At 45.1% G+C, this 21,594-nt stretch overlaps 1 protein-coding gene and 1 non-coding gene across 2 annotated transcripts in view; one reads left to right on the plus strand and one right to left on the minus strand.

The window, feature by feature from the left end:
* ESRRG (estrogen related receptor gamma) overlaps positions 1–21,594 on the minus strand; it is a 657,829-nt gene that overhangs the window by 605,478 nt on the left and 30,757 nt on the right. The gene's annotated exons all lie outside the window — the stretch shown is intronic.
* On the plus strand, positions 21,372–21,500 carry LOC125113128 (U6atac minor spliceosomal RNA). The gene has a single exon (XR_007131357.1). It is a non-coding gene; the product is annotated as a U6atac minor spliceosomal RNA (small nuclear RNA).

The following is a 21,594-nucleotide window of genomic DNA, read 5'->3' on the forward strand; positions in this document are numbered from 1 at the left end:
ATCCCCGGCTGGGCAAAAGACGTTTGTATAAACGTGGGGGAGGGGAAGGGAGAGAGCCCCTCGGCCCGAATACTGGGGTCTCCATTCCTGCCACTACCGGACCCCAACCCTACCCGGCCCACCGCCCAGCCCTGAAAACGCATTTTCCCTGCTACCCACCGGGCCCAGGCAGAGAAGCGGCGCCCAGACAGCGAGGAGCATCCACCCGGGGCCAGACACTCCTGTTCTCGGCTGGCACTTGCTGACTTGCATCTCTCGGTTGCATTCCCAGTGTGTAGGCCTCTCACAACTGGAGCTATTTTTGTCTCCCAGAGATGTTCTTTAAAGCCCTTTAAAAATGGGGAGGGGGCAGGGAGGAAAAAGAGAGCAAGGCAGGAAAGGCCAAGCCCCTATTTAAGGGGCTCTCTGGCACATCCGGAAATTTGAGGGGGGGGTGCCCTCCAGGCGTCTGGACCACAAGGAGAGTTTAAAAGGGCAGAAAGAATGCCTAGCTTTTGTTTGCATTCTTCTGCAACAGCAAGAAAACTTTTTTTTTTTTTAAATACAAAGATATTATTGGTGGCCATTCACTGTATTTGTCATTTCTGTAACTGCGTTCTCTGGAATCCGTCTAGCGCATAATCCTGAATATTTATTTCTGCAAACATGAGAACATATTTTTGATCATGTGGCCACATGACAGGTAAAGCAGAGAGCATGTCGTTTTTGTGATATGTAGTTGTGTTATTTGTCCATTCTATGGTACGTTTTATGCAGCTCCTAGCCATCATGAGAGTGTGTACATTAAAGACCATGCGTGCATTCCTGAAAAATAAAATACGTAGCCCGAGGTTTGGCAAATCCTTTGCCCTCCCTTAGCACTCGTCTGGAGTAGGAGAACAGGTTCAGGAATTTTTTTTTTCCCCAAGCTTCTCATTGACCTTGGTCGCTGTCATGTAGAGCTAACGTCCCTGTTCCCACGGATTCATTCGAACCCTAAAAGATGACAGCAGAAGCCAGCCGAGGTTGCAAAACATAAAGCCGGGGAGAGAGTGGCAAACCTGAAAAACAAAGGCAACTGGGAGAAAAACTTTTGAGCTCATCCAAGAGAGTCTGCAGCTGCTGTAGGCTTGAACAGCGTTTACCTATTTGCGTGGTTGGCTAAGTTTAGTGAAAATGGCAAGTGACCTGTTAGGCCTTTTCCCTTTGGAGTCCCACGCCGAGGGTCCCTAGCAGATGCCAGAGAGCCCACCCTGTCCTTATGCAGAGAGCAGACAATCCAAATCGGAGAAGGGCCTCCCTAAAGCAAACCTAAGGAGGGGTCCCAGGGCCGACTCCGGAAGTTGAGCATTGAACTGGACAGGGCCACTCTCAACAACTGCTCAGAGCTCCCGGCTCTGCTTATCAGTCTCCTTGGAATGCCTGAAAGAGGAATTAGGGCAGTCTTTTCTGGTGCTTCGAGGTTGCCAGGGGTCAAAGATGATTCTAAAGACGGCAACGGTCCCCTCAGAACCCGAGGAGACCTTCTCTCCCCGTGTGACAGGTGAATTTGGGGTAACTGTCCAAGAGGAGCTTGTTGATATTCAACCGACCAACCTGGGTCTCCAGCTTTTTTTTTACTTATTAACCTCAGAACTAGACCCTTAAAGACCCACTGGGAAGAGAAAGAACCATAAAAATTTGACTCACTTTAATCCCTTGAAATCCATTATTATTACTTTTTTTTTTTTACAGACCCATGCCTTCCATGCTGTCGGCCACCAATCCACATGCCATTGCAGGCCACCAATCCACATGCCAGTGCAGGCCACCAAGTGGGTTCCTTCCCCAAGGCTGAGATATCTGAGCAACTAGGAAGGTGCAGAGGCGAGGTTCCCCAGTTCTCTGGAGGCTTGATGAGATCCCTTCTAAGCCCAGATTCTCCAAATCCAGTGCTGCCTGGGAACGGCGTTCTGTTGTTTATTCAAGCTCAAATTCCTCAGACTACTTTCAAGTCTTTATTTTCTGGCTTCACTCTAAATAGAATAGTTAATATTGTTGGAGCATGTTCAGTTTAACTTCCCGACCAAACCAGAGGGCGGAAAAATGCTGACTAAGGTGGATGGAACACAGAGAAGGCACTATTCTGAACTTGTAAATCTAATTAAATATATTCCCAACAACAGTATGAGAAGGGGATTATTGGTAGTCCCATGTTAGCCAAGGAGATGGTGGCACAGAGAAGTTAAAGTAATTTGCTGAGGAGTTCCCAGTGTGGCTCAGCAGAATCTGACAAGTATCCATGAGGTTCGATCCCTGGCCTCACTCAGTGGGTGAAGGATCCAGCATGGCTGTGAGCCGTGGTGTAGGTCACAGACGCAGCTCGGATCCCACGTTGCTGTGGCTGTGGTGTGGGCGGCAGCTACATCTCCAATTCAACCCCTAGCCTGGGAACCTCCATATGCCATGGGGGCAGCCCTAAAAGACCAAAAAAAAGGTGATTTGCTCAAAGTTACACCGATGAGATTCAAATTCAAGTGCTGTGAATCCTCATTATCAAGCACCTCCTAGGGTTAGGGTTAGGCTTAGGGTTACCTACTCAACCTACAATCCAACTAGTCGAGTGTTGCACCCATGGTTCAATCAGCCTGGTTGCCCACTGCTCATCTCACACCCTCTGTTAACTCCTTCTGCAGTGTCATTGCTCAGGCATTCAAGGCCATTGGTCAAGTCCAAGTTCAAATCCTTTTTCGCCCACAAGACCGTTATTTACTATTCTTGGGTGTATTGATCATTGCCTCCCTCCGTTCCACAATGTTCACTGCTACACATGACATCACTGTTCTCTGACTCTTTCTAGGGTTGTTTTGAAATCTCTTCTTCACCTCCCATTCCGTCCTGCTGGGATTATGCATCCCCCCCGCCCCCATCTCCTGTGGCTCGCCTAGCAAAGGGCCAAGTACAACTGGCTCTTGTTAAATCGCTTCTGAGGCCCTCACGGACACAAAACTGTCCTTTGAGGAGCCAGGACACCTATATTCGACAGAAAATTGGAAGTAGCAAAACTTTTATCCTTGGAGCTGGAGAAATGTCAAGGTTGTGTCTCCATATTTCAGACAGACCCTCGAAAAACCACGCGCGATCCAAGGGAAACTATTTAATTGGAGACGCATATGCTGAGGAGGTAGAACTTAATGAGAGTTTTGGGGGGGCATGTATATAACTGTCGTATTTCTAATATAATCATAAAAACTATGACCTTTTCAGGGGGGTGTTATGAGCCTTTCTCTGCTGTATTTTTAGTTTTATAAGGGTCAAGATATTCATTTTTCTGCTTAAAAAGATAGGAAAATAAATGGGGGGAAATAGGTGGAACACCTGTGATGGTCTCTTGGCTCAGCTACTGATCAGCTGTGGGTAACTTTTGGCAAATGATTTAATCCACCTGGGTCTCAATTTCCATCTTGCACAAAGAGAGATTTAACCCATTTCCAAGGTTGCTTCAGCTCTAAGCTGCTACAAATCTGAGGAAGAAGGAGGAAGAGGGAAGGAGAGGAAGAGCCAGGATGAGCCAGCAGGCTCAGCCTAGGAAGGCTGGTGTTTTTGTTGTTTTTGTTTTTGTTTTTTGGAGGATCCACAAAATATTCTGGGAAGTTCAGGTAAAGTTAACCAAAGATTGTATTTCTAATTCCTGAGTATAGTTAAACATAGATCAGAAAAAAAGCTATACACAAAAATAGGTTCAAACTTACTTTTTCCAAAATGCCCCCCACCTTTTTGCTTTTTTAGGACCACAAACCACAGCATATGAAAGTTCCCAGGCTAGGGGTCGAATCAGAGCTACAACTGCTGGCCTACACCACAGCCACTGCAATGCAGGATCCAAGCCACGTCTGTGACCTACAGCACACAGCAATGCGGGATCCTTGACCCACAGAGCAAGGCCAGGGATCGAACCCGCGTCCTCATGGATACTAGTGGGCTTGTTACCACTGAGCCACAATGGGAACTTCCCCAAGATGGCTCCTTTGATATGAGGTAAAATGACTAATGATGGAGTGTACCGGTGGCCGACCCCATCAGCCAAAATGTTATTAGCCATCCATCAGGCTTGCCTACGGTTGTTCTCTTCCTACCCCACTCAGGCTGTTCTGCAGACCTCATTTGACATAAATGGATCCAACCATTTCTGCCTTGATGCCTTAGACCTACATGGAGCTTGAATTAAATCAGGAAGTCCAGTGAAGAGCACACACAGGCAGAGCATGAAGGTGCTTGGGGACCAGAGCCAGAAAGGGCCCTCTTACTCATTTCCCAATGTAACTGTTTCAGAGCAAGCCTGTCTCTGTGCTCCTTCCCTTATTTATCCCAATGCACTGAAGACTGAGAACTCATCGACCTTCTCATTCCGTCTTTGTTAAGATAAAGTGAAAGAGCAGAAGCAAGAGCACTTTACATTCCAGCAAAACATCGTCATGGCAGACGTGCCTCACTTTACACTAGCGCTGAGTTTCTAAAATGTTTGACAGGCTTAGGAGAGCCCATGGAGACAAGAATTCAGGTCCCCTGGCAGAGGATCCAAGTTGATTTCTACTGCATCTTGCTAGTTAAGGACATGACAAAGTCCTAGAGCTAGTTAAGGGTGTTATCAGGATGGCTGTGCCCATGAACGGCCCCAGGGCCCTATCCCAGTCCACACCGGCAAGACAGGGTCTGAACTGTGGGAAAGCATTACAGCAAATCAAGGCAACTACAACAAGTTCATGAGGATATGTCCCTAAAGTAAAAATGTACACCATGCCTCTGACATGAAAGGAAACAACTTCCTATAAGACAGGGGTCCTCAACCCAGATTTCAGGCTAGTTCATCTACGAATGAATTAAGTCTTGAAGGTGTAGGCAAAATAGGTGTGTGGGGGGGTGGGGGGTGGGGGGGTGTGCACACAGTAACCTATGCACTGTTCTCAAGACAAGACCCTTAAGTTTCATCACATTCTCAGAAGGGTTCATGACTCCAGAAAGGTTAAGGACCACTGATGTAAGAAGAGATTATTTTAAGACTGGATTCAGAAAGAACAACACATTCATTTAAGCCAAACGTCGTGCCAACGACTACACGAAGAATGTCTCACAATCACCAGTATTCAGAATGATGGCCTTGAGACACAATAAAAGCTTCAATCATGAGAGAAATTTATGGTCAAGGTATTTTACGTAACTGGCAAGGGAAAATGGACCAGCCTTTTAGAAAGAGTTGAACACTGAATTAAAAGAAGAAGAACTTCCCGGTTTGGTTTCAGCTGGCTGGACGATGCTCCTTGCGCTAAGAAAGAAGGATTAGGGTGGGAAGATACTCATTGTTTCGGGGAGTACAGTTAAGATCCGTGGCAGCTGTCAGATGCCAGAGAATGAGGGCTGCGGCAGAGCTGTAGCCGTGAGGTCAGGAGGAGGGGGGGAGGAGTATCTGCCAGGGAGCTGGAATCAGCGGGCCTTAGAGTCTGGCTCGGCCACCTGAATTAATGATAGGGTGTTGGAGTGATCCAAATCAAGGCCAGGGTAAGAAACTTATGAATTTGGTTTGGAACATGCTAGGCTAACAGGCCCATGGAAGCCAGATTTCTATCAGCCTTGGGAAAGATTTAGAAGAAAGCTCTGGCTGGAGAAATTTATTCGGGAATCATTCAGGAATTGGCAATGGCTTCAGCCGGTATTAAAGATAGGGGGGAAATTATGAATGTGAAGGACTTGCAAGTGTCTGAAATAAAACCGCATTTATTTGAATTAAGTCTAATTTGTAAAAAATGAAATGATATAACACCCAAGGCCAAGGAGTGACGGCGATTTTAAATATATGTATGGACACCTGGATTTGTACCATCAGTTTCTGGAGAGAGTTAGACATCTCCGCTTTTCTTTTACACCTGGGGTTTTCCGGGGTTCTTTCATTTCAAGGCTCTATTTTCATTCGAGGTAGTCACTGCCTCGGTTCAGCAGAGAGAACATTTTCCTTGGCAACCAGGTTCCACTGGAAAAAATAATCAAGATGTCACCTGATGCTGCAAGTCACCAACTCAGTTCTCAGCTCTGCGTCCCTGCCAGTTGCTGCGCCAGCAGAGGAAACTCGTGTCACGGAAAGAACACTAACCTTGGAGTCAGAACACACGAGTGGGAGTCTAATTTCTACTTCTCGTGCCTCTGGCAACCCTGGCAAGTCACGCAACTTCTTACAACCTGGATTTCCTCTTTAATAACGCCCCTCCCATTCTTGGGGGGAGGGTCCTTCAAACACTGATATTTAGGTAACTGCCAAGGAGGTGCATGAGTGACCCCAACCACACACTTCAAAGTCACCTTGATCAACTCCTGCACGACGTACCCCTGCCCCTTTCCAGGGACACCCCAGCATGGGCCACAGGCCTTCCTCCCTGCTACCCCCATCAACACACCTCTGTGACTATGTGTGTCATACTTTAATTATTGTTAACATGTCTGTCTTTGCTGCTCAGCTGTAACTGCCTTTAGTGTCACAGCCGTTTCCGTTATCTTTTTATTCCTAGGTCTGAGCACACAGCAGGTGCTCCATAAATGTTCAAGGAATAAACTGTTCTCATAGGAGAACCTTGGGGAGTTCCTGTTGTAGCTCAGCAGAAATGAATCTGACTAGTACCCATGAGGACGCGGGTTTGATCCCTGGCCTCAGCTCAGTGGGTTAAGGATCTGGTGTTGCCATGAGCTGTGGTGTAGGTCACAGACACAGCTGAGATCTGGCGTGGCTGTGGCTGTGGCCAGCGGCTACAGCTCCGATTCAACCCCTAGCCTGGGAACTTCCATATGCTGCAGGTGCGGCCCTAAAAAGACCAGAAAAAAAGAGAGAGAGAGAAACTTGGCCTGCATCTACTTCTATTCCACGAAGCCTTTGGCCAGTCTGGGAAATGGAAAAAGCAGAGCCAGCCTTACCGACAGGCCCGCAGCTCTACGGTGGTCCAGGTACTTTGCTCAGAAGGGGCCTTGCTCAGAAAACGCCTACATTTACTGCTTATTAAGCTACCTTATGTGGACAGTTATTATATTATAAGGGAATAAAGTATGTCATTTCCCAAACGTATTGAAGCTTAACATGCACAACTTCGTCTCCCTCCAAAAACTGTAACCGGACTTCATTTGACACCAATGTGGCACTGCTGCCTACCAGGTTTTACCAGAAAGCTCAGAAGACAAAAGCGAGGGTGGGAGAGGGTGCAGGGAGCCCAAAGAAAAGCTGAATGGCTGTCACAGTGATGTGGAAAGGACCAAGCAAGACAGGGTTGGTGTCCTGCCTCCAATTCCTCAGGCAATATCTTAAGGTCTCTGTGATCACTTACGGCATATCCTTAAAAAGGACTCATACCATTTAAGTGTCAGAGTCACTGGGGAGCTGAAATGCACAAAAAGGCACAGTGCCACCTGCAAGCGGGCAGCTGAGCAAAGTCAATTTCCCTCCCCCCCTCCTCCTTCCTCTTGTCTGTTTACCCTCCCAGAAGAAAAGAAAAAAGAATCTAATTCATTGGTTTGTAACAATGAACAACTTGGAAGCTTGTCTCTTGGCCAGGCCGCAAAAAAAAAAGCGGGTCACAGGGATTAGTCTCAATCAGTGGCTCCAAACTTTGCCACGTCCTGGAATCACTTGGAAAGCTTTTAAAAGCTGTCCTTGACGCGCAAGCCACACCCCGCAGCGATTCAGGCTGACCATGTGGGGATTCGAGCCGGGCAACAGTAGGTACCTAAACCCCCTGAGGGATGCCAGTATGCACCCACGTTTGGGAACCGCTGGCGCATGGCGAGAAATGGGCCTGAGAGCCGGCGATTTTAGCTGATTGGAGCCTGAAGCTTGTAAAGCCCAAGGTTCGAATTCAGGTCCAGGAGGGCAGCCCCCCTCACTCCCTCATGAAGCCAGAAGGCTCATTCCTTCTCCAACATTCTATCAATGAACCCTGGACAGGGGACTAGCCCTGGGCTGACTCATTCCAAGCTCCAAAAAAGCAAATAAAAGAGCACAAAAGGCATCTGTATTTGCAGGACTTGACAGTTTAGAAAGGACTTCACCACTTGAATCTTCGCAACAAGCCCGCCTCGCTGGCGTTATTAAGTCCAGTTCAGACACAGTGAAACCAAAAAAGAGGAAAGTTCAATTTGCTCGGGGACAGAGTGGCAGACTCGGGTCTCACACTTAAGTCTGGGTTCCAGGATGGAAGGGTTTTCCCTGGACTGTTCTGCCCTAGAATCCCTACTGGTTATCGGTCAGCAGGGCTGGATGCTCCTCTGAACGTTGGTTCAGAGCTTCCGTGCTGCTCTGGCATGTCAGGGAAGAAGGGGGAGGGGAGGAGGGAGGAAATTATTTGTAAATATGTTTGAGTTAGGCTGGTTTCTCTCCAGCAGGCCTTTTCAAATTTTTTAATATGCTAACAAGCATTGAAAAATCTCTAAAATTTATTTCCAAGCAGCGAAACCCTGTTTTAATATTTTGTTGTTCTAGTTGATTTACAAGGTTCTGCCAATTTCTGCTGTACAGCAAAGTGACCCAGTGATACATATATATAATACGTTCTTTTTCTCATAATTATCTTCCATCACATTCCATCACAAGGGATTGGACAGGGCTCCCTGTGCTGCACCACAGGACCTCATTGCTCATCCCCTCCAAATGCAATAGTTTGCATCTACCAACCCCAAACTCCCAGTCCGTCCCACTCCCTCCCTTTTTATGCTCAGGACGAATGGTCCCATGGAACGCTAGTCAGTAAAAGTTGCTTTCCTCACTCCCCTTGAGATTTTGTCCAAGCGCCACCCTCTCAGAAAGGACACCCCCCTGCCAGCACCTTCTGTAAAACCGAATCAACACCTGCTCCTCAACGCAGCCCTCCCCACGTGACTTTCTGCTTTGTTTTTCTCACGGCCGGTAACACCATCTAACATACTGTGTCATCGGTTTATTGATTTTGTTGACTGCTTGCCTCGCCCTCTATGTCTGGACGCTGTACGAGCGCCTGGCCTTTTCTGGCTCTTTCTTGCAGTGAGCTTTCCAGCATCTAGAAGTGTAACTAGCCCAGAGTAGGTGTTCCCTAAATGTGTGTGAAAGGAAGGAATGAAGGGCCACAGAGAAATATGCCTGCAAGAATTCAAAGGAAGGGACCGTCTCCCCAGGTACGGCCCCTTTAAGGAAATTCTTTCTCATTCTAGTTATGGCTTACCACCACCTAATGAAGTGGATATGATCCCTACCTTATAGAAAGATAAAATGAGAATTAGAGCAATTAGACCTATAAGCTGGGGGGGGGGGGCATGGTTAAGCCAAAAGATGATTAAACTGGAAATGATTCTTCTTAATTTTCTGCATAATTATTGTGAGATGAAGTATGTGTGGTGGCTGTTTTCAGTAGTATCTGTGCAATCTAATACAAATGTGGAGAGCCACGAAATACCTGCACAGAGAACTGATGTTATCAGGCCAGGAAACTCTTTTCCATCTACCAAACCAGACCAAGCTGAGATACAAACATTCAGCAGACCCCTGATATTTCACACTGCTAATCAATGCCTGGCTTCGGATTCTCTGTCAGTCAAACCACATTCTGAGAGATGCCCTATGGAATCTCATGGAAGGCAGCCTGTGGCATAGGTGTGAGCTGGGTCCTCGCCCACTCTTTCACAAAGGCTCTACTGTATAAGAACAGTGTTTGGCATCGCTGCGGAGCTGTCCTCTGCTAAAGGTCAAAGTGCTGCGAACAATGCAAAGAGAAGCAGAAATGATGCTGGTCCGTGGGGTTCAGAAAATGACCCAATTGACCGGTTCCGCTTCAGATTCAGAGAGGAGTGCTGGAGTGGAGAGCACGGGAACAATGTCCGATGGATGCTGTCTCCTCTGTGTTTTCCTTTCCATCCCGGAAAAAAAAAAAAAAAAAAAAAAAACCACAGCAGTGATCTTTTTGCAATGGAAGTGATATTTATTAAACACACTGGAAACTACAAATCCAAATGAGCACTTCCCTCCAAAATCATCATTTGGGGAGGCTATGTAATTACCTCAGCTATCCTGTGATTGCTCTGAACATTTTGGGAATTCCTCTTTCAAAATTACCTTCACAACTGGTTTAGGACTTACACACACAAAAAAAACCCCCCAAATCACTCCTTTATGGCTGCCCTTTATGTAACAAAAAATCACATCCAATCCCAGGCCATCTTGGTGGGTCAAGGCAGTGGGTAACATACTGACGGCCCATCAGAATCTCCCAGGCATTTATCAAGGACACAGCATGCCAGACAGAAACCAGTTCGCTTTGCAGTGGATCGGGGCTGGGGACTGGGAGTCTGTTTTTAAGTAACCACTCCAGGTGACTCTGATGCATCCAGTTTTCCTTGTGAACTGTGGGTTCGAGTCTCTGGCTGGTAAAGACAGCCTGAGCCAGTGAAGCTTCCTCTCTTGTCTGCCATAAAGGCTGAACCTCTAATATCCAATTAACTCATGCAATCACCCAACACCTGTTGAGTCCTTACTGCAAAGTGTTGGCCATGAGAAGTGGGGTAAAAGAAGGCAGATGGTTAGGTCAAAGACAACCCTATCGGACACATCCTCTCTCTTATCATGCTCTCTTGGCCAACCTCACGGCTTCAGCCTTTGCCTTGGAGATAGTCCAAAACGGAAGAAAGACTGCAGACTCCAGAATAAAGCTGTCTGGAGCCAGACCCTTGTTGACCACTTAATCAGGTGACCTGGGGCTACTTATCTGTTCTGGGTCTGACCTCCCCATCTTTGAGAGGCAGCTAATCGTAGTACCTTTCTCCTAGGATGTTGAGAGCACTGAGATAAGGTGTATAAAATGTTTAGCACAGAGTTCATAGTTTTCAATAAATATCAAGTATTATTACACTTAATACTTCTATGCTAATGATTCTGAAATCATAAATTCTACATCTGGGAGTTCCTGTTGTGGCTCAGTGGAAATGAATGACTGGTATCCATGAGGACGCAGGTTTGATCCCTGGCCTCGCTCAGTGAGTTAAGGATCCAGCATTGCCGTGAACTATGATGTAGGTTCCAGACATGGCTCAGTTCCGGTGTTGCTGTGGCTGTGGCACACGCCAGCGGCTACAGTTCTGATTTGACCCATAGACTTGGAGTCTCCATGTGCTGCAGGTGAGGCCCTAAAAAGACAAAAAAAAAAAAAAAGAAGGACAAATATATAAATTCTACATCTGAAATTCCAACCATTTCAATTCACCAGATACAAATTTGAATTAAATATTGGCCCAACTGCTCAAATTTATTCTAACCTTTCTGCTCTTAATCTTGGGTTCTAGTCATCAATCATCTGTAGGGCCATTCAATCCCCAAACCAAAATTTCTCAGATTCTTTCTCTGAGCTTACTCTATCTACCACGCCAACAAATACAGAGCCACTTGGTTATAAATTCATGTTGATTCTACCTCAACAGTTTTGCTTTCTGCTCTCGTGTGTGTTATTTTTTAATGTTTATTAAGACCTTGCTACATACCAGCTATAAACACTATACATGCATCAATTCGAGTAAACAACTTTATGAATTAAGTGCTATTATTATTGCCATTGTAGAGATGTAAAAACTGAGGTACAAAGAGGTTAGGAAACTTTCTGGGAGTCGACCTGGAAACTAAGAGTCAATCCTGGCAGCATGGCCCAGAGCTATGCCTTTCACCACCACACATGATTAATGGTAATGCTTTTAAAAATAATCATATGGGTTGATTTCCGGGCATGGTATACCTTCATGCCGGTCCTATGACAGAGATGCTGTTAAAACACCTCTTTTTTGGTGAAAAAACCGGGGCCCACCATGTATGAGGTGCACTTCCCAAGTTCAATTGTTCAATTGTTCCATTCGGCCTGATGAAATGACTTCCCAACATTTCTCATCACCGCCCAGTTGAAATGTTGCCAATTACTTTACACTGAGGTTTCGGAATAGTCTTTCCAAAGCTTCGTTCTTGTCATTTACTCTTTAAAAAAATTACTTATTAAACACCAACTCTATTCCAAGCAATAATTCTCTAATTCATCATTTAATTACCCCAAAAAAATATGTCCTGGAGCTGTCTACAAGAAGCTCTTTGTCTTTGGGGGGGGGCTGGTGCATAAATAGAATTTCAACAACGTGCAATAGGGGCCCTAAACAGGTGCACAGAAAATGGCCCCTAATGCAGCATGGCATGGGATGAGTCAAAGAAGGCCAAGCATGAGCTTAAAGGATTAGTAGAATCAGCCAGGAAGCTAAGGTAGAGAAAAAGAAAGAGAGGGCCTTGATTAATGAAACTGAAGAAGACATAGATAAATAGAAAGATATCCCATGTTCATGAAGTAGAAGAATTGTGTAAAATTTCTATACTGTTCAAAGTAATCTGTAGATTCAATGCAATTCCTATCAAGATTCCAACAGCACTTTTTATAGAAATAGAAAAAAAAAAATCCTAAGATTCATATGGAATCACAAAAGATCCCTAATCGGCAAAGCAATCCTAAAACGAAAAAGCTAGAGGCATTATACTTCCTAATTTCAAGCTATATTACAAAGTTAATCAAACAGTGTGGTACTAGTACAAAAATAGACACACAGACCAATAAAACAGAACCAAGAACTCAGATATAAACCCGTACATAAACAATCAACTAATATTTGCCAAGGGAGCCAAACACACTCAATGGAGAAAAGACAGTCCCTGCAATAAACAGTGCTGGCAAAACTGGATAGTCACATGTAAAAGAAACTGGACCCCAATCTTAACATCACTCACAAAAATTTAGTTAAAATGAATGAAAGATTTAAATGTAAGATCTGAAACCGTAAAACTCCTACAAGAAAACATGGAGAAAAAACTACTTGACATTGGTCTTGGCAATGATTTTTAAGGACATGACACTCAAAATACAAGCAACAAAAGCAGTAATAAGCAAGTAGAACCACATCAAACTAAAAAGCTTCTGCAGAGAAAAAAAAAAATATCTGCAGCAAGAGGAAATGGCATCATATATAAAAACATATAGAAAAAAAACCCAAATAATCCAATTTGAAAATGGGCAAAGAACCTGACTAGACTTTTTTTTTGAAGAAGACATTCAAAAGGTCAACAGGTACACGAGAAGGTAATCAATATCACCAATCATGAGGAAGATGCAAATCAAACCACACTGAGTATCATCTCGCACCTGTTAGAAAGACTCTACCCAAAAAGATAAAAAGTAACAAAAGTGGAGAGAAAGGAACAGTTTACAATGTCAGTAGCAATGTGAATTGCTGCAGCCATGTGGAAAACAGTATGGAAGTTCCTTAAAAAAACAAACGAACAAACAAAAAACCCACCCAGACTTAAAACAGAACTACTTTAAGATCCAGCAATCTTAAAAAAATTGGGTATATATCTGAAGGAAGTGAAATTACCATCACAAAGAAATATCTGTGCCCCCATGTTCACTGAAGTATTATTTACAATAGCCAAGACATGGAAACAATTTAAATGTCCATCAATGGATGAATGGATAAAGAAACTATGATATATAAAATATATATGTATAATGTGTATAATTGTTATTAATCAGTAATAAAGAAGAAGGAAATCCTGACATTTGCAACAACAAGGATGAAACTGGAGTGCGTTAAGTGAAATAAGTCAGAGACAGAAATTCCACTTATACGTGGAATATAAAATCCTGGAACTCATAGAAACAGAGACCAAACTGGGAAAAAATGGGTGAAGGTCATCAAAGGGTATGAACCTGCAGTTATGAAATAAATAAGTTCTGGGGATACGATGCGTAGCATTAACGACAGTTAACCATACAGTACTGTACATTTTACAGTTGCTAAGACAGTTGATCTTGAATGTTCTCACCACCAAAATAAAAAAAAAAAAATGGTACCTATGTGAGCTGATGGATAAGATTAACTAACTGTTTTGTGGAAATTATTTCACAATATTATTTCCCAATCACTACACTGTACACTTTAAATGTATACACCGTTAATGTCAATCATAGCTCAGTAAAGCTGGGGGACATTAAAATAAAAAAGGAGAGAGGGCTTTTTTGGCCGAAGGGAGAACAGGCTGTGAGCAGTGTGAACTGAGGTTGGGCGCTTGCCATCCATCTCTACATGGAGTAAAACCTGAGCCGCTGCAGCTGCCCCCCCGCAGCATCCCCTGGGCAGAGTTCAGGGTGGAGACCAGGAGCGAGGGACTCTGCGCTCTGGGAAAGCTAGAAGAACAGGCCTTCAGAGAGTCAGATATTTTTAGGAGATTTTATGAGCCCAGGTCTTGCATCCCCTCATATCTGGAAGAGCACTAAAACCCTTCACGGTGATGTCTGCCCCTTGTGACCAGCAGTGACCTTCCGGAGATGGGCGACAAACTTTTGTAAAATGTGTGTGTGCTGCAGGCACCTCCCCCTCACCTTTATCCTATCCCGATGGTCCCCCTTTTCCTCTTTGGCTGGCACTTTAGCCTGGTCTGTAGTTAAGGATAAAGAATGTCATATGTGAATGCAGTCACCTCCAAGGGTGAGAGGCAGTGAGTCCTGCAGGCTGTGAAAGCTCAGGATACTGGCCCTGACAGTAGACTGCAGATCAAAGGAAGGAGTTCAGTGAGCCCAGGCCTCTTTTGTTCCTGCTGCCTGCCCTTTGTTGCAAAAACCCCCATATAGGCAAGCTCCTCTCTCACCTGTGCTGAGAGATTTCTCGGGGCTACCTGAGATAGTCTCCCAGGGCTTAAGTCCTAATTTTGCCCCCAATAAAACTTAGCTCTCAACTTTTAAGTTGTGTATTTTTTTAGTCCACTGTAGGAAGCCCCAAATGATCCTGGGCTATTCAGTATGGCTCCTGTCAGTCCATGTTGAAGGGTTTAAGGACCCCATCTGGAAGGCTTGGTTGGGCTGGAGATGTGTTAAAACTTGGTTTATGCATAAGCAGGCAGTTTTGATGAGTTTCCTGTTGTATATGTTTATCTGGGTTTGCGGGGGGCGGTTCTGATGGGAAGTACAGGCTAAAGGATCCTCCTTCCTCTTCGAGCTGACATCGCTGGAATCTCAGAAGGGAAGCAGACTGGGGAGGAGCAGAGGTCCTCAGCCGGTCTCTGGAGTCTGGATGTCCTGCTACAATGGGCAGCAGCTGAAGGACTTTAAAGGGAACGACATGATTGTATTTATGCCAAAGAATGGATTACGTGGGTGCCTAATGCCATCCCTTGCCTCATAATCTTCAAGCGGCTTCCTCACACCCAAAGAAGGAAGTGCCACCTCTTCCGCATTCTAGGAAGAAACCCCAAGTGTAGAGGCTTAAGGTGCCCTCATATTTGCTCTGTGACAGAAACAACAAGTGGGCGCACGTGGCCCAAGCAGAGTCAGAGGTGGGACAGGTTGGGGCACTGGAAAAAGACAGGGGGTGAGAGCAAAGAGAGCCATCAGAGGGTTGTGTGCAGGGGAGAACCTGACATGATGTATTTTGAAAAAAAAAAAAAAATCCCTCTGTGTGCACTGACCTGGGGATGCTATCACACAACGATACACAGGATTGCTCCTAAAACAGGGCTCTCCACCCCAAACCTTTGGGGACGCTGCTCGTCTCTCAGTGCCCATTCCTTTTTGAAGCTTCACAAATTCTGACATCTATCACATACTTATCTTTGACTCAAGAGGGAAAGGGAATCAAAGACAGGACTGCCTTTTCATCCCCCGGAGCCCTTGTGAACAGCGCTGGTGTGCACAGCACATTCTGAGAGCAGAGGGCAGAGGGCTGGGACCTAGGGAACTGGTGAAAGCCTTGGAGCCACTGTTTAAAATACAATGCAATGGGAGGAGAACACACAAGAAGCCACCATCCCTTGCAGTCCACAGAGTCAGGTGGAAAAAGTCAGAGAGCTTGTGCTCAAAACACCTGGCATCCAGATGCGGCTCTCGCATTTACCCGCTGAGTGGCCTTGGGCAATTCAATTGTCTGAGCCCCTTTTCCTCCAGGGAGGGGAATCCTGCCTCCGCAGGTAAGGGGCAGAGATAAATGAGGTCAAAGGACAGCAGCACTTTGGAAATGATCCAATGGACTAGATGAGAGTCGGCTGATTGTCCCCATGTGGGTCTTGGAGCCAGAGAAGGGAGTGTCTTCAAGTGGAGAAAGAGGGATGAGAGAGGCTGGCACAGCAAGTGTTGGGGGGCCCGCAGCACCGGGCTTCAGCACGAGGACGCAGTGATGTCATCACGTGATCGAAAGCAGCGATCTTTCGTTTCCCATGTGATAGTCTGAATTTTGCAATAAAACAGTATTTCATAGACTCTATGATTTGAGATTCATCCTAAACCTCTTCCTTACACACGAGGCTGCTTGGGGAAAAACAACTCCTGGGGAAAGTTCACTTGCTGGAGCCGTCTCCAGGAAAGGGCCTTTGAAGGATCATGGGTTAGGTATGGTTCCGTGTGAATTCAGTTGGATGATTAAAATGCTATCTCATCTAGTTCCTAGTCTTTGTGACCCTCTCATTCCCAAAGAGACCCCAGGAGAGCCGCATGCACATTCAGATCCATTCTAAGCAGGAATGCATCCTGACCTCCAGTCAGGGGCAGTCCAAGAGGGCGAGAGATCAGGTCGGAGTCATCATCTTCCTGGCCTTGTGCTCACCGGGCATCCTAATTCCAGTACGTGAACTCCTTGTTTCTATAATCAAATCCCCACTTTGCTCGAGGCATAAACCCAATAACCAGCTTTTTTAAAGCCATCATTTTTTCACGTGGTTCAGCTATGTGCTGAGTGCTTCATTATGTTTAATACTACAAGGTAGGCCTTATCTCATTTTCATAACTTACAGAAGTTGAAGTTTGAGATATTAAATAACTTAGGGCCATGAGTTGGTAAGTGGTGGGGCCAGGATGGGGGTTGAGCTGTCCATCTGCTCCCTTATCAGCAAGGTCAGGGTACCTGCGCCTGGGTTCTGAATGCTGGCCGTGTTTCTGGGTCCTCTCTACAGCCCAGGCTGCTGTGACTGGTCCTCCTTGGACTCCCTGGCTGGCTGGAATATCCCCCAGCCAACCACCCACCATTCTCTGAGCTTCTCCCCTGCACCAAGTGCCCATCTGTCTCCATGGCAACAGATTCCATGCACCAGTCTCTGGCTCACACTTCCTTCCCTAAGCCGCACGGGGTGGACCAGCCCAGCACCTGCCCCATCCAAGTAACCTGCCTCTGGTCTTAAATCTTGGCTTGTCTGCCCTGTGATTTCTAAGCATGTGAAGTTGGACTGTGGGACCGTGAAGTCTCCTGGGGGTAAGGGTTTGAGGTTTCATGAGGCAGAAATGAATAAAAATACTCACCTTCACCTTCTTTCACATTCGAGATAAATAAGATAAACTGAGTCCATGCAATTATCATTTTTAAGGACTAAATCAGTGAGTGAATTAGATTATGAGGAATTCATTTGTCTATGTGGAGATTAAACATTAATGCCACATCTCCAATTTGACAAGATGATACACTTAAATTGCTAAGGAAAAAAAAAATGTTTCCTTGCAAAGACCAATAAAAAAAAAATAAAAAACAACAAAAACAAACAAACAAACAAACCTGAAATTGGGTCATTTTTTAAGTGCAACAGTCTCTGGGCAATAGATTTCATACAGTATTCAAGCAAGAGAACCATTATTTTCGAAAGTAATAGTACTTAGAATCTCCATCTGTAAGAGCTCATAGGGGAGCTTCTCTAGCTGAATGGCAGTCTGAAGGCCGTCTTCCTCCAGATAGACCCTCTCTGCTTCATCACAGCTCAGGAAGCCCCTCCACTCCCGCCCCCCCACAACACACATACACACACACACCACCCAGTGACAGTGGCTTTGGGGGTTGTTCTTTAAGTGATTCCTTGTCTAGCTCCTGAAAGTATTAGGTGTCGCTTGAGATGACAGGGTTGAAAAAGTGATTGATGGTTTGGGTTTAGGTACCAGTAATAACAGAAGAAAAGCGCTGAATGGTCCAGGATAAAGAGCCTCAGTTATCAGGAAAGGGGGTTTGGGAAGCAAAATGTCCTTTCACAGTCATCTTGGCAACATCGACTCCCCTGTTCCAAGCTGCTCGGTCAGCCTAGCATGTGCTGACCTGAGACACTTGTCTTTGAATTTCGCCACCCCTACCCCCCTACCCCAGTCTCCAGCCTTAGTGCCTTAACCTTGACAAGCTCCTCTGTCTGATGTTGAATTCTGCCAAACTCTCTCCTACCACTTTGGGGTGGAAAACACTGGAAAAATTCCCCTTGGTAAATAATATATGTTTCCTAAGTTTATGCTCTTACCACACTCTGTGCACCTACCATATTTAAAAATGTCTTTCCTCTCCCTCTACCTCAGTGGACCACCTACTTGGAACTGAGAAATTTCACAAACTGAAACAAGGAGGACAGTGTTAAAAGATCTGACTGTACGGATTAGACTGATCATTTCCCACATAGCGCTGTTTTGCGAGCTGAGCAGAGCTATTACAGCAGGACTTGAAGATGAGCAGTTTCAATATCCTCTGGCTCATGTTCATAATCTCGGCTATTTTGAACTTGGAAGAAAACAAATTCTGTTGTTACATTAGAAAAATTAAAGAGAAGTAAATAAAAGTACTACAAGTCTCCTCTTTCTAAGAACACTTGATAATATTCAGATTCTGCATGACTCCCACTTTTCTGCCCTGTATTAACACTTTAGGTTGAATTTATTTATTAGTGGGCGTTTCCATCGTGGCTTACTGGGTTAAAGGCCCAACCTTGCCTCTTTAAGGATGCAGGTTTGATCCTTGGCCTTGCTCAGTGGGTTAAGGATCCGGCATTGCCATGGCTGTGGCATAGCCTCAGCTGCCGCTTTGATTCAACCCCTGTCCTGGGAACTTCCATATGCTGCAGGTGCAGCCCTAAAAAGAAAAAAAAAAAAGAAACTATTAGTGATGACATTACCCAGCATTTAAACTACAACCATAATTTTTTCATGACAATCAAATGCCAATACTTCCTTGATGGAGGGAACTGTGATTTCTGTTCACTTTTACTTGGAAGCTGAAACTTATACATAGATATTGCACTTTTCCCCCTTGGCTTAGTTTGTAAAGTTTGTTTTATTAGGCCACAGACACAGGAAAAGCTTTGAGTTCTTCTAAATGGTTGCATTTAAATGCATACATGAGCATTTCATCGTAGATAGTGGAACTCAAAGTTCACAGAGAAGTTACCTATTAGATATATGGTCTGTTTCTATGCCCAAACTTAATGCTGAAATGTATTTAAAAAAACCCCTAAAATTCAATGTGAGCTACTTATGCACAAGGGCCGTGGGACCGGCCTCCATACAATTATTTAAGACGTTATAAAGAGTGTTTTCCATCTTTCTTATGCTTGGAAATAGTTAGATTTTATGACTGCTGGGTCGGAGCCAAAAAAATATAATTTTATGCCATAAAATACAACCTTTTCCTTTGGCTGTGGAAATTTATATGTACATATTTATGTGCTTATATAGATAAAAATCTTCATAAACAGAGTGGCCCATTTGAGATGAACTCAATTTAAAGTAAGTCGTTCCCAACTCTGAGAATATTACCTCTGTGCTTTAAAAAATTCACTACTTCCCCATAACTTACCAAATTAACAACAAATGCCCTAAACTGGCATTCAAGTCTCTCCATAATGTTTAAAAATCATCTCTGGATTTTCTCCTAGTTCTTTACCATAAAAACTCTTAACCTACTTAAATAAAACCAGAGAGAGCTGCCACCATGTCCAAACCTTGGACTCTCTCTCAAGCTCCACCACAATTTCCATTTGTCAAAGTCCCAGACATCTTTCAAGTCTCTTCCTAAATGTTACGTCCATCTCCTCCTATATGAATAATTTCTCCACCATTTGGACTTCCATAGTTCCTTAGAGCTTCCTGATAGTGTTTGTCAGAACTCTGTTTAATTAAATCACATGGCTGTTTCAAAAAACTATTACAATCCTGTATTTATACTAGATTCCACGGACACATATGTTAAGTTGTAAAATCTGGTAGCCCAGACCCCAAAATGCAATGAGTAGTCTCAAGGACAAGGACTTTATCCATCAGACAGATTTTGGACAACGGCAAATACACAAGAGCAAAGCCTCAGCTTGATTTTCCCACCAAGGTGCTCAGGAATGAATGTGCATTAACTGGTAAAGAGAATATTGCAAGAGAACCTCCCGGCACGGAATGGGCATGACAGTGTCCTTCCACTTAGATAGGATGCGAAGCTGCTTCACATGGACATGGGACAAAGCCGAAGCAGGAGGTAGATGGGTCCCAGGCCCAGCAACTGTACCCTGTTCCCTGTGCACAGATAACTGCAAGATGAAGATTATGGAAGGAGCACGGAGGAGCTGGGTCCTGCTCGGATAACAGATAAAGAGACCACATATTTCTGATGCTTGAGGTCAAGGAACCTCCTGAACGACACATGTACAGAAAGGCTCCTCGGGGGTCAGAGACGGGAGGGGAACCAGATCACGGTAACTCTTGTCAACTTCCCAGACAGCCTGGTGGTAGAATCCGTCTTGGCTAAAAGATGCATGCATACACAGCGGAGGGCCCTGAGTCAGGCCAGGTGGGGGCTCAAGGTCAGATAAGCAAGATGATCGGCCAGAGGAAGCCAGAAGGCCTGCCCCCATACAGGTGACTTAGATGACCTCCACATCATGCGTGGCTCTCTTCCCCCCTCCCTCCCTTCCTTCCTGCATCTCTCTCTGTGCTTCCTTCCCCTGTGTCTCTCTCCCTTCCTTCCTTGCTTCCTTTCTCTGTCTCTCTCTGCCCCCCCAATCCTGGTCATCAGAGTAAGTGGAAACCGCTTTACCAATTCCGCATTAAGGGAATCGCTTCAAACCCCAGACTCGTCTGTGAGGGCTTCCAGGACACGACCGCTTTCACTGTGTGCTCCTGATGCGCAGAACTTCAACTTGTCCGTAACCACAGCAGACCTCTGCCTGTTCGCCCTTTTCTTGACCTCATCCTCTGAACCTAGCTTACTGTTGAGCACAGATCACGGACTTTGGTTTTTGCTGTGCATTCTCGGTTTCCAAACCAAGGCATGCATCTGATCTTGCGTTTTCCCCAAGGGGCTCCTGGCTTTAGCTTCTTCCCTTTGGTCAGCCCTACGTCTGCTCCCACCTCTTCATGAATGCCATTAGAGGGGAAGGGCCAAGGTCTTCCAGAAGAGTCCAGATTTTTGTTTGTTTGCTCCAAGTGTGCAGCCATACAAGAAAGCACCCAAGGGCCAGGTTCCTAGTTAAGATGCAAGATGGGGAAAAAAAAAAATAGTGGAAATTGGCACAACATTGTAAATCAACTATAATTTCTTAAAATCCAAAGAAAATAAAAAAGAAGATGGTGCTGTATGAAAGGAGAGAAGATTAGCTCTCCCCGCTGACCAGGATATGGAAGAGGCTTTCGGGCCTGACAACATGCCTGTGGTTAAGGCATGGCCACCTACTTCACGGCATCTAGCCATTATTTTCTGAGTTAAACCATAATGAAAAAGAATATAGAAAGGAATGTGTATATAACTGGGCCACTTTGCTCTATAGCAGAAGTTGGTACAGCAATGCGATAA

This window comes from Phacochoerus africanus, chromosome 12 (assembly GCF_016906955.1).
Source record: "Phacochoerus africanus isolate WHEZ1 chromosome 12, ROS_Pafr_v1, whole genome shotgun sequence".
In the NCBI taxonomy this organism is placed as follows: Eukaryota; Metazoa; Chordata; class Mammalia; order Artiodactyla; family Suidae; genus Phacochoerus; species Phacochoerus africanus.